General features: G+C 40.1%; 1 pseudogene; it reads right to left on the bottom strand.

Moving 5' to 3' along the window:
* Window positions 1–4105: 4105 nt before the first annotated feature.
* Window positions 4106–5689, bottom strand: LOC100415041 (importin subunit alpha-4 pseudogene; annotated as a pseudogene).
* Window positions 5690–14264: the final 8575 nt, after the last annotated feature.

Raw genomic sequence — 14264 nt, 5'->3', positions numbered from 1 at the left:
TGGTATAGAGCATGTTTACTGCGTTTTATCTTTAAATGATTGAATTCTGGAGTCATAGGCCTACTTCTGGACGGAAGCCCAGAGGGCCCATAGCTTCAGTCTTACTCATTGCTTTGCATTTCTCTGTAGTTTCTGATCTATGGTAATGCTTACATTATTTTTGAACTAGCTATAGCCTTCTAGTATCTTATTTTACATTTTACCTGTAAAATGTGTCAAAGAATGAACCGATGGAACCATCTTGTCCAGAAATCTACAACTTCATTAAAGTGAGACTTAAATATTTTATTTATTGTTCGGTTGCATCTGTAGTATCTTTTCTTTGATAATTTCTATCCTTGCATTCCTGGTATACAGGAAAGATACTGGTATTTGTTCATATATTTGTAATTACATGCTTTCCATTCTAATTAATTCTGTTCATTTTAAAAGTTGATTTTATAGGTAACAGGTAAAATAATTTACAGATCATTAATATTATCTCCCTTAGTTTGGACATGATTTGTAGAGTTTCCTTTTGTAATTTTACTGCATGGGTTAGAACTCTTAGGCTAATCTGTGCCTTGTCCCTGACTTTAAAGATGATTTATGTAATGCCTAATCACCAAGTATAATAGTGAACCTTAATCCAAAAGAAGTATTCTTGATTAGGTTAGAGGATTATTCTTTTTCTTTTCTTTTCCCTCCTTTTCTTTTCTTTCCTTTTTTTTTTTAGAGACAGGGTCTCACTGTGTTGGTGAGGGTGATCTTAAATGCCTGGCCTCAAATAATTCTCCTGCCTCAGCCTCCCACAGTGCTGGGATTATAGGCATGAGCCACCCTGCCTGTCCTTGGGGAGTTTTTTTAAATTTTCATTTTACTGTCTTTAAAACCAATCAGAATGACTGTTAAACTCTTTTAAATAATTTTTAGTTTCCCTGAAGATAGTTGTATGTTTTGACTTATTATTGTGTTAATGTATATTGATTTATTGATTTAGTAATATTGAGTCATCCTCCATTCCTGAATAAACCTTATTTGGTTATGGAGTATTATTCTTTCACTACACTGCTGGATTCCATTGCTAATATTTTAGTTAGAATTTAGATTAAAGTAACAAATGATATTAACTTGTAGGTTTTCTTTTTGTGTTTCCTTAGCTTTTGTAAAATTAACTGGGAGGTTTTCCATCTTTTCATATACTCCGAGAAAGTTTAAATAGCATGGGAATTATCTGCTCCTTGAAATTTTGAAATAATTCATCTATGAAACCATCAGATTATTGTTTCTAAATTGTATTTTTACATTATGTATCTTCTGTTTCAGAAGTAATTTTTAACATTTGCAATTAGTTATTTAGCCAGAAACAGCAGTTATTCATACTTAACTCTTTGTGTGTCTGGTGTAATTACTCAGTCATCATTTTGAACCATCAGTCCTCTATCCTGGAACTCTATTTAAATAATTATGGCTCTTTAAGAAACTATCAGACCCCTTGCTGATATGATCATATCTTTCCTTTATACATGAAAGATAATTTTTCCGGGACTGAATCCTGGGCCACAAACTTGTCTTCTCAAAATTATGTAAACTTTTCTTCTGGCATTTAGTACTGCAGCATAGAATTCTAAAGCAGTCTAATGTTTATTCCTTTGAAGATAATCTGCTTTTAAAAAATATATTATTCCTAGAACTTTAGACAATTTTTATTTATTTATTTATTTTTTGATAGCAGCTTTTTTTGTTGGTTACAAAACCTAAGCCCATATACAAAATTAGGAACACATTTAGATGCCTCTTTTGAAAGAACGTTTTAGTCTTTTTAAACCGAGTTAAAAAAAATAAAAACTAATTTTTAAACACTGTTTTGAAAACTTAAAAGTGCAGCAATAAACTTAGTTTCCTTTATCTACGAAGTGGTGCAATTCCAATTCAAAACTGGTAAGGTCACAACAAATTGAATCAGGAAATGCATACAAACGTCTGCACTACTCAATGCTAATGTTCACTTCAATGTTAGTTTGCCTTTAAAACATGAAATAGGAATAATCACAGTAGAGGCCCAATTTTAATCATAACATGTGCTAATTTTAAAAGGTAACTGTCAGTTAAGTAAGGAAAGTCCAGGAGAAACCAAACTGGAAGGGGTCCAATTCACAGTATCAAGAAGATTTGGACTTTAAGGGTTTCACCGAAGTCTGTGACCTTAATTAGCTTTTACATTGTTATTCCTACTTTTAGTGAACACCACGCAGTTTCAAAAATGTAGACTATAGTGTCCAAACAGGATGCAGTTACCATATGAAGCTTTAACTCAAAATTTGGATAAAGAAAAAAAGGCACAATGAACTTCAACTCAATTTTATGTGCACAAGAGTTGAAAAATCTGAGCCATTTTAAAGAGAAATTGATTCTAAAATTTATAAAACCTAAAAATAATCAGAGGCCAAGCCACTATATTAAAACAGATTCTCTAGCAAGTAAAAATCTTGCAGTTTAAACATACACTTGTATCCACTTTAGATACAAGAAAAAACTCACTCTTTAAAGTGGCTCCACCTTGGCAGATACATATATTTGTAATGAATGCACACCTGCTATGTGTTGTTTATCAGTGAAAACACCCAGCTGATTCACAAAGCTCTGATGGCATCTGTCACATCTTCATCACAGTAAATACACCCCCCATGGATAACTAAATTAGTTTAGATTTTCTATCCCTTCACATCAATGCATTGGGAAATTATACCCAGTAAACAAGAGCAACAATACAATTTCTGTGACAGCACGAATTATTTAGTTTAAAAATTTTCAAATCCATGTTCTTTCATTAATAATGGGCTCAGACAATTTACCAAAAGCAATGACTTGACATAGTAATACCGGATTTTGCAGAATTATTTAAGAAATCACTGCAAATCAGGTTTATGTTAAATAACTGCAAATCACTCCTCTATACAGATCCCTGTCTGAATCTTGTAATATGTGAAGATGCTTTTAGAGTAGGATCTGAATTAACTTTCCCAATACTCAAAGGATGAAGTCTTATGACACTGCTAAATAGTAGTTGCTGGTTTGTTGCCAACCACATTAACAAAAGCACTGGTTACTAAGTAAAAAATATTTTAAGACTAAATTACAGTAAACATGAAAACCCAATATAACTCAACCATATCCAATTATCAAATGAAAACAAAGAATAGTAACTCCTGAAAGCTGAAAGCAAGATTTTTAAAAAAACAATACCAATGGGTATTTTCGACTTTGGCAGGGTTTTTTGTTTGTTTTGCTGTTTTTCCTTTATAGTCAGGGACTCTTGCTTTCAACTTAGAAGTTCAAGTCCATAACACGTTGCAGCCCAGGTAAAATACCATGCACAGCATTTGATTACTTCAAAACAGCAGGAACACACAGGCTGAAGAGAGTGGTCAAATAGGGCTTGCTGCTCTCAAAAATTAGGTATAATGGCAAAAGCATTAACATCCATATCTAAAGTTCTTCCTCCAACCCTGGCTTCTGAGGCAGATAACAAACACATCCATTACTGGTAGGTGAAGTACAGTTTTTTTTTTTTTAAAAAACTTATCTGTTTATTCAATAACCAAGTTTCTTGTTTTTAAGTTACTTTTTTTGTGTGTCAGTTTCACCAATGAAAATCATATGGCTTGTACTTTAAAATCTATTCTTCCACATAAAGAATATGAAAATATGTTTGTGGAGGACAATGATGGAGGCTCAGATCACACTGCACCCCTTTAGTCTTTCAACTTGTATATGCATCATACCAAAGTGTCTTGATCCACAGCGCACCATTTTCCAAAGGAGTAACAGTGGGCAGCTGACATGTCACCACTATGGAATATTTATTCTAAACTGGAGACTGCAGTTGTCAGCCTGTAGCACCAGGGAACAGGGAAACACAGGGTAGTTGAGATTGTTAAGGAGAGTTCTAAAACAGTTAAGGAAATCATGCATGTGCATTTAGAGTCCATGTGATAGTGACTTTTGGCAACTGCAAAGTGACTGACACATGGCTTGCTTTAGAAGCATCAAAACAAAGAGGAATGTGTGTTTCAGAGCCTTTCGTTGCTGCTGTTGTTCTTATCATTTGTTAGCCATCTGGTGGTGCTTCATATTGAATGTGGGAAAGATGCTGCACTCAACTGGACTTAAAAATTAAATTCTTTTGTTTGAAGGTTGGCTGTTGGATCAAAATTGTAAGTACCTCCTTGTGTTGCTTCAGGAATGAGGCAGGGATCTTCATCAATATCATCACCAGAGAAATCCCGATCTATGATTTCAAATGCTAATTTATATATGTGTTCATTTTCATTTTCATGTTGCTGGAAAACTTTTCTCCAAACCTCCACATTCCTCTGTTATTTCAGCTATTGTGCTTGCTTCATCACCAGCCATTATCAGAATGTTTTTAGACCATCTAGAACCGCCTGAACCACTTGAGAACCTTTCACTGATAGTAAATTACAGAATGGTGGTATTACATTCTGCTGTACAAGGTACTCAACCTGATCTTTTCTGCCACTTATTGTTAAGTTGCTGATTGCCCAAGCAACTTCTTTTTGTGTTCCAGAGTCCCCCTTAGCAAGTTGATGAATAATCATAGGAATTCATCCAGCATCTATTACAGCTTGAACTTGTTGGTTGCCTGCTGTTATGTTGGAAAGGAACCACACTGCTTCCTTATTTATCTTTTGGGTGCAATAAGAGATTTGGGAAGTGTGACAGGACATCACAATTGAGAACAATCTGGGTCTGCTCGTCCGTGCCTGTCACTATGTTGCCAACTGCTCTGGGGGCTGCTTTTTGAACTTTGACTTCCTGATGACTCAGAAGGGGCAAAAGAAATGGCACAACCCCTGAATCGATAACCATCCGTATCTGGTCATTACCTCCATCTGTCAAGTATGACAGAGCCCAAACAGTGTCTACAAGAATGTTTAAGTCCGTACGGTATATGAGGACACATAAAGCTGGCAAAATCTCCTGAACTGTCTCCATAGGCGGTGGGGGATCCTTATTCCTGCAGAGATTGACAATGACCCATGTGACGTTCTGAAGAAAGGTGATGGGAATGGAGGGATTGATGAAGGACAGAAGAGGTTTGACAACTCCCAGTGATATGACATAATCTCTACATTGAGGACCATCACCTATAATGTTTCCCAAAGCCCACACTGCTTGTTCACAAACATTCTGATGTGGTGAATGAAGAAGTCTCAGAAAAAGGTACACAACAGCTTGCGTCAGTGCAGAAGTTCCTGATGCTCTGTTAGTTAATGCCCAAGCAGCTTCAAACTGTAATGAAGGATTATCATCCCTTTCTAGATATTTGACTAGAATTGGTAAAATCCCAGATTTTATTAAATCATCAATTGGTGGATTTCTGTCACTGGATAATAGTTTTCTTGCTGCCTGGACAGCACTCAATTGGACCACTGGGTTATCACTTGTGGCATTCTGCAATATAGCTTCTAATGAGTGTTACATTTTGTGCTTTAAAATCAGCATCAACATCTGAATCTTCTAAACTTTCTTCTTCGGGAACATTTCTCTTTTTCAATAAGTGTTCATCTCTTTTGTTCTTCCTCAGTTCCACTGTCACTTCATTTCTGTGTCTTCGCATTGTTTCCACATCGCGGCCCTTGTTCTTGAAGCTCTTGATGCGGTGGTTCTCCAAGCTAGGGTTCTCGGCGGTGGCTGTGCGCGGCTCCGGTGGCGGCGGTGGCGGCGGTGGCGGCGGCGGCGAGTCTCGGCGCGGGAGGGGAAAGAGGGGGAGAGCTGGAGGGAAAGGAGGAGGGGCGAGAGGAGAGCACGTTCCGTGACGCCTCCGAGCGCGCGCGAGGTGGCAGTAGCGCCGGGGGAGGCGCGGGCCGATGGCTGGGCCAGGTGGGGCGGGAACAGTTCTAAGAGTCGGACTTTAGACAATTTTTACCTGGATCTGATATTTTAACTCTAAGATAAGCTTCAACTTGAATTTCTGCTCATTGGTTTTCATTAGGATGGGGTCTACTCTTTCAATGTGTATTCCCACTTTTTTTTTTGCTTTTTACACAACACACACACACACACACACACACACACCTGTTTCTCATTTTGATTTTTAATGAAAATTAATTCTAATCTTTAGTCTTGATTATTTATTACAGATGTTTGAGGGCTTATTTTTCAACAGGTTCTTGTCTAGGTACATGTACATAACTTGCAGTTTCTCTCATAAATTTCTTCTTCTCTTAGATTTGTTTTCTCTATATCCTAATTTGATTTGCACATATACTTTCAGCAGGGGTGCAGTGGCATGAGTTTGGCTCACTGCAGCCTCAACCTCCTAGGCTCAAGTGATCCTCCCACCTCAGCCTCCCTAGTAGCTGGAACTACAGGCATGTGTCACCACATGGCCAGCTAATTTTTATATATTTTTTGTAGCAATGAGAGCTTGGCTATGTTGCCCATGCTGGTCTCAAGATCCTGGCTTCACACGATCCTCCCACCTCAGTCTCCCAAAGTGTTGAGATTATAGACATGAGCTACTGTATCTGGCCTATTTTAAGCTTCTGTCTAATTTTCTTATCCATATTTCTTTTCACCTTTCTTTTTTTTTTTTTTTTTTTTTTTTTAAGAATGCTTGCCTCTGTTTTGGCTTTCTTTTGAAAATACCAAGAAGTTTTATGAAACTGGTTTTTTGAATCTTGCATTAGATCATTTTTACAAGTCTGTTCTGTTCCTGGATTTTGGAATTGCTTCCTTTCTTCTCATTCCTATATTTTTTCCAGGACCTCATGTGGATTTGTTTTCTTTACTCAAGAATCTCTGAGTGAGAACTGTGTTGACACAGAGCTTTCCAATAGCGTGAGAACTGCTCCTGGCATTCACTGAGTCACCTCTTCAAGCCTCCTGTTGACACACACAGTTCTCCAGCTATGGTAGACACCTATGCTTTCCCCTTCTCAGCACCAATCCCTACCCCACATCTTTTAGGAGTTGCCAACCCCTTTTCTGGGGGCTGACTCTCTCCTCTTCCATCTATAGGGCCAGGACAACATAACCCAAACTCCAGGCCATTTTTAGGGCACCTGACAGAGACCAGGCCGTTTCCTCTTGCCTAGAAATTTTTGAGTTAGAAAGACAAAGAGAGCTCTGTTTCTCTCTTGTTAGCTGAAGCTGTAGCATAAAATGTAGGAAGTGTTGGCAGTTCTGTTTTCTATCATGTAGATGAGAGAAAGCTGACCCAGAGAGAGAAAAAGAGATGAAGAAAGCAGAAACACAAGAATAAAGATGAGCCGGGATTTGTGAGTGGGGAAGCTAAAATAACTCTGGGGTGTTGGATTGGAATTGGAAATAACATCATGAACTCATGGGTGTGTAGAGAATCTCCAGCCAAATAGATAGATGATTATAGTTGTATATGTATGGATCTTCTTGGAGAAATGGCTGAATTCAGGCTGGGCAAGAGAAGTACAGAATGAGTCTGGAATATCTTAATATGCTAGAAAGTAAGGTCTTAAAGAATTAAGGGGCCTTTTGACAAAAAGGACACAGGGGCCAGCTTGAAAGGGCTCCCAACTAGCCAAATTTAGGACAGTATGAGCATTAAAATAGACTTTGAGAGTATTGGGTTACAACTTATTGAATAAAATATAAGCCCCCAATCAATACTGGTATAAGAAAATAAGTAAATCCATATACAAATGGAGGAGAAAGAAAGCTCTTCCAACCAGCAGAATGTCAGCTAATAGTGACATCATTTGGCAAACGTCATAGTGCCGAGAGTTCCCATATACTTAATTCTCAGTTTCCCCCTCTGATTACATCTGTAGAGCACAGTTAATGGACCAATATTTGTGAAAGTTGATCATACAAAGAACTGGGTCATGCTTGTCATACCCAACTATAACAGTTGAGAGGTCAGGGGGAGAAAGCAGTTAAGGCACCTAACATTCTCGGCAAGCCTGGCTGCTGAAACTGCCTGCTGAATCAGAAACCCTTTCTCTAATAGTTGCCAAGACAATCTGCTGCCACCCTGAAAATAGTTGTACCCACTGTAGTCACTCACCAATCAGAGCTTGTCAGCTCCCCAAACTGGTGCCAGTAAACTTCCTTGAAGAACAATATATAACAATTATCTTCTTAAAATAAAATAAAACCTCTAAGTTTCTGTCGATTCTTTGAACATACTGAAGACCACCTAGTTTCTGTGTATGTCCCAAATTGCAATTTCTCTCTCTCTTTTTTTTTTTTTTGAGATGGAATCTTACTCTATTGCTCATGCTAGAGTGTAGTGGTGTGATCTTGGCTCACAGCAACCTCCACCTCCCAGGTTCAAGCAATTCTTCTGCCTCAGCCTTGAGAGTAGCTGGGACTACAGGCACCTGCCACCATAACCAGCTAATTCTTGTATCTTTAGTAGAGATGGGGTTTCACCATGTTGGCCAGGCTGGTCTTGAACTCCTGACCATAAGTGATTCACCCACCTTGGCCTCCCAAAGTGCTGGGATTACAGGCTTTAGCCACCATCCTCAGCCTTCAAATTGCAATTCTTGATTCCCAAATAAAATGTATTCAATTTAAAGATTCTTCTCTGTATTTTATTTTACTTTGACAATTGATTTGACAAACATTTATAGTAATAGTTCTTATTAATAGCAATAGTATTACCAATCAATGTTAATGAATATCAATATTTATTGTTAACATTAATTAATTTATTTATTTATTTTTATCTTTATATATATTTTTTTTATTGCACTTTAGGTTCTGGGGTACATGTGTAGAACATGCAGGATCATTGCATAGGTACGTACATGGCAATGTGGTTTGCTGCCTTCATCCCCCTCACCTATATCTGGCATTTCTGCCCATGTTATCCCTCCCCAACTGCCTACCCCCTACTATCCCTCCCCTCATTCTCCCCAACAGACCCCAGTGTGTGATGTTCCCCTCTCTGTGTCCATGTGTTCGTATTGTTCAACACCCACCTATGAGCGAGAACATCTGGTGTTTGATTTTCTGTTGTTCTGTCAGTTTGCTGAGAATTATGGTTTCCAGATTCATCCATGTCCCTACAAAGGACACAAACTTATTGTTTTTAATGGCTGCATAGTATTCCATGGTGTATATGTGCCACATTTTCCTTGTCCAGTCTATCATCTATGGGCATTTGGGTTGGTTCCAGGTCTTTGCTATTGTAAAAAGTGCCGCAATGAACATACATGTACATGAGTCTTTATAATAGAACGATTTACAATCCTTTGGATACATACCCCGTAATGGGATTGCTGGGCAGGTATATTTAAGTCTGCTGCAGTAGAACTCATAACCGCCTTTTTTCCCTCAGGTGCTCTGTCCTGGGAATGTGGGGCTTTATTTATAAGTTCCTGACATGCTGCTGCCTTTTTGCAGAGATGCCCTGCCAAGCAAGGAGGTAGGCTAGTCACAGTCTGCCAGCAGAGTCATTGCTGAGCTGCCGTGGCCTCTGGCCAGCTGCTGTGTGAACTTCCTTGCAGTTTTGTTTATAGAAGTATAGTTAGAACTGCCTCGGTAATGGTGGTCTGCCTCAGTAATGGTAGACTGACTCTGTAATGGCGGACTGCCTCAGTAATGGTAGATTGCTTTGATAATGGCTGACTGCCTCAGTAATGGCCTTGGTAATGGCGGACTGCTTTGGTAATGGGGGAGTGCCTCAGTAATGTTGGACTGCCTTGGTAGTGATGGGCTGCCTTGGTAATCGCAGACACCCTTCCCACCACAGAGCTGGACCATCCCGGGTCCAACTATGCTTGCTGTGAAACTCTCAATCCAGAGCATTTCAGATTGCTAGTCTTTGTGAGGGTGGGACCCGCCGAGCCAGATTACCTGGCTCCCTGTTTCAGTCCCCTTTTTTTCAGTTGAATGGGCAACTCTGTGTCCCAGGCATTCCAGGCACCAGTTGAAAGGCACCAGTTGAAATGACGCCCATATTTGTGTGAGTTTTTGTGTGGAGACCTGCTGTGCTGGCTGAAACAGCTGTGCTGAGACTCATGGTGCTTTTCTGCCTGGGAATCTCCTGGTCTGTGGGCAGTAAAATCTTGTTTGGAAATGCGGTGATCACTCACCCTCTGCATTCTTGCTGGGAACTGCGCTCCAGAGCTGTTCCTATCTGGCTATCTTGCATCCGCAGCTCATTAATATTTATTAATCAAGTATTTGTATTAATATTTATTATTAGTCAGCATGTTGATCAGATTGCCTAGTTTTTCACTCGGTGTCACTTTTGTGTTTCAGGATCCCATCTAGGACACCATACTGCTGTTAGTTGTTACATCTCCATAGGTGTGTCTTGGCTGTGACCATCTCTCAGGCTTTTTTGTTTTTATGACCTTGGCAGTTTTGAATGTCTCTCAATTGAAATTCATGTTCTTCTAATAATTAGACGGGGTTGTGTGTTCTTGGCGGGGAAGACCACAGAGATAAAGTGCTCCTCCCATCACATGGCATCAAGGGTCCATGCTGTCAACATGATTACTGTTGATTTCAACCTTGACCACATGTGAGGTAGCATTTGTGAGGTTTCTCTACTGCAAATTCACTCTCCATTGCCCCTTTTCCATTCTGTACTCTTGGAAGGAGGCTACTATGTGTAACCCCCATTTAAGGAGTGGAGGTTATGTCCTGCCTCCTCGATGGCAGAGCATCTACATTTGGAAATCTTTTTTTTTTTTTTTGAGACAGAGCCTTGTTCTGTTGTCCAGGCTGGAGTACAATAGTGTGATCTTGGCTCACTGCAATCTACGCCTCCCAGGTTCAAGCAATTCTCCTGCCTCAGCCTCTCAAGTAACTGGGATTATAGGTGCATGCTGCCTCGCCAAGCTAAGTTTTTTTGTATTTTAATAGAGACAGGGTTTCACCAAGTGCCCAGGCTGGTCTTGAACTCCTAAGCTCAGGCAATTCATCTGCCTCAGCCTCCCAAAGTGCTAGGATTATAGGCCTGTGCCACCTCGCCCGGCTGCATTTGGAATTCTTATGCACAGGTGTCTTCATTTTGGGGGGCTACTTTCTACAGAAAGTTCTCCAATTTATATTTCAATTTTTATATTGAATTTTTTCATTTCTGGTGTCATATTTTAAATCTCCAAAATCTGCTTTTTTTGTTCTTTAAATGTTGCTTTTACCTGTTCTTGTTTCATGGATGAAATACTTTCTCTGATTTCTTTTGAAGTTTTCTCCCTGCCAGCCTGCCAAGTTGCTTTCATCTGTTTGTTTTGGCCCCTATCTTAGATGGTGCTGATCTTCCTCCACCGTCTCCTCATGCTTGACTGTGCCTTCATACCTGAGAGTGGGCCCTGGAAAGGCTGCTGCATGCTGGAGGGAGAGGATTTGTCTGCTGTGGGTTTCTCTCTAAGGTGTCTTGGCTCTGCTGCATGTTAAGGAGCACCCAGAGTCAGTATCTCTAGGTCCTGTCTCTTCCTGTGATTGGATTCTGCCTGAGTCCATTTTGTACTGTTATAATGAAATATGTGAGGCTGGGTAATTTATAAAGAGAAGGGTTTATTTGGCTCTATAAGAAGGATGGCACCAATGTCTGCATCTGGGGAGGGCCTCCGGCTGCTTGCTCTCATGGTGGAAAGGGAAGAGAAACTGATATGCAGAGATCTCAGGGCAGGAGAGAAAGCAAGAGGGCTGGAGGGAGGAGGTGCCTGGCTCTTTATAACAACCAGCTCTCATGGAAACCATTAGAACAAGCACTCACTCCCCCTCCTCAGGGAGGGCCTTCATCTATTCATGTCCTAATGCCACCACACTGGGAATCAAATTTCAACATGAGATTTGGTAGGACATACAAACCTTATCCCCACTACAGCAGATTCCCCAAAGACGACTTTCCTAACTTTTTCCTGGAGAGATATCTATTACCAGAGCAGCTCTGATGAAATAGGTGGGAAAATTCCTTTTCTTGCCATTTTTCTTGAGTTCCTCTACCTCTAGGTACAGCCGCTTAAATAAACAAGACAGCTCAAGATGGCCCCCAGAGCTTCTGGATGCCTGCCCAGATACCAGAGGGAGACAAGACCTTGCAAAACCAGGGCACACTGGAACAGGTGACCCCTAGTTGCCTTTAGATTATTAACATATCGTTATAATGGTAAAATTCCATCCCCCAAAAGAAAATCTCTGCCATTTGTGTGTAGGTGATGTATGAAGACGTATGCTTATGAATTGCACCAGCACATCTGGAGTCCTGATCGGCCCCTGCTAACCTTCCTTTCCCTCTCCACACCCAGTCCTTCACAACCCCATGCTTTCTATTGTTTAGAAGCAAGGGATGTTGAGAGCAAGAACCTTCCCTTCTCCGTTCCTGGTCAGTGAATAAAACTTGATCATTTTTTCCAATAGGATGTTCTTTTTTTGTGACCAATACAAAGTGGTGAGAGAGCTCAGTTTAGCAGTGGCATATTCATTGTCTGCTTGACAGTGATCTGGATGCCAAGAGGGAGAAGAAAGGGAGGGGTCTCAACATTGAGAATCTAAGGTTCCGCTTTAGCATGCTGATGTCAGTACTTCCCTTATCGCTACTGTGCCTTGGGGTTCTGTGGTCCTGAGACCCAAAGTTCTACCCTTTTCAGGGATCAAATCTGATTTTCTGCAAGCGTCCGGGAAGGAGCACTTGCTCAGTGAGGTCTCGGGATCTCTTAGCATTTCCTCCTGTTTTTAGCCCCACCTTTACTCCCACTGGTGCCAATTGTTGAGTGTTCTGTGGTGTAAACTGGGTTTCTGCTTGTATTTCTCCACTTTTCTCTACTAGTCGGCTTTTTGTGGACCACCAAGCATCTGCTTTCCAGCTTCCAACATTGTATCATTATTCCATTGCTCTTCAGATCCCTTGGTCTTAATGGGAGAAGAAGAGAATAATACATGTCCAGTCCTTCGTGTTTATCCAGGAATCTTGATGTGTATTCACCGGTTCACAGCTGCTTCCACAGCAAGGACCTGGTGCACATGCACAGGCTTAGGCCCCAGGCAGAGAAGGCGGCAGTGTTTAGGCAAGGCTGGCGTTTGCTTTATGGTTGTGATTCCTTCTGAGGGAGGCCAGGAGCTCAGTAAGCCAAGTGGTAAGGTTTGTGGTACAGATTAAAAATGAAAGTTACTTCATTAATTGCAAAAAGTATTCAGACTTTTCTAAGGTCCTGTTTGAAAGATGGTAAACATATATTTTTGTTAAAGCAAGGAGTGGTAGTTTTTTTCAGCCTGGAGCTACCTTGCCACCTGTAAAGCTTCTTTTCTTACCTTTTCTAGACCTATGGTGCTATCTACAAATCATTTTTTTTTTTAAAGGAAAGGGATTTCCTTGAGTATAGGACAGATAAGAAAAGGAATTTCTGGTCAGCCCCCACTTAGCAATAACCAAAAACCCTAAATAATCCAACCTCACAATTTAGCACGTTTTCCCATGTTTTGGTCTACGGAAGTCTGTTTCCTCTCTCATTTTCTGGTCGTTGAGTAGACTGGTCCAATGCGAAGGTTGGGAAAAACCATTCTCCTGCAAACCCTTTTAGCTGGGCATCTTGTTTTGCCCCATGCCTGCAAGAAATTACCTATAGGAATGATACTTCCCAAATGCAACAGAGCCCTCCAACCCACTCCCAGGTTTCCAGGCTGTTGATTTCCTGGGCCTTGAAACACATCCTCCCCACCCCCTCGCTCCCTTTCTGCATAGCTGCAAGTTACCCTGAATATACACTCCCTGGATGCCCTTTGAATGATCTAGAAAGTTTGGGAAGGAGGGTTGGGGTGGATGAAAACAGGATTCTTTCAAAAACAAAAATAATATTAATAATAATAGCAATAATACTAATCACAATAAACTGTACTTGGAAGTTAGAGAAATGACATTTCCTGGGTGTTCCTGAATCAGGAGAAAAACAATGTTGATATAGAGATTTGTTTCTTAAGATTTTCTCAGGAGGTCTTTATTTCATAAGCAAAATCTAGGATAGGGTGGTCATAGTTCTTAGAAATATGGGTCATTAGCTATGTGTGTAAGAAATACATTTTCAATAAAAATATGTATTTAAACATTTCAACTGATATTTTTTCTAGAAAGAATTACTTCGCTGTATGTGAACTTCACGGAAAAAAACGTTGAAAAATTTCACTTCACACAGATCTAACTCACATTCCACTTCCCTCATTTACACATTATTCGTTCTAGTGAAATTTCTTTTTACACCTTCTTTTGAGACAGGAATGGATACACAACACTAAAACAATTTTTCACAAATGTTAACTCAAAA

Source organism: Callithrix jacchus, chromosome 13, assembly GCF_049354715.1.
Source record: "Callithrix jacchus isolate 240 chromosome 13, calJac240_pri, whole genome shotgun sequence".
NCBI lineage: Eukaryota > Metazoa > Chordata > Mammalia > Primates > Cebidae > Callithrix > Callithrix jacchus.
This window is presented reverse-complemented; position numbering and strand designations above follow the sequence as displayed.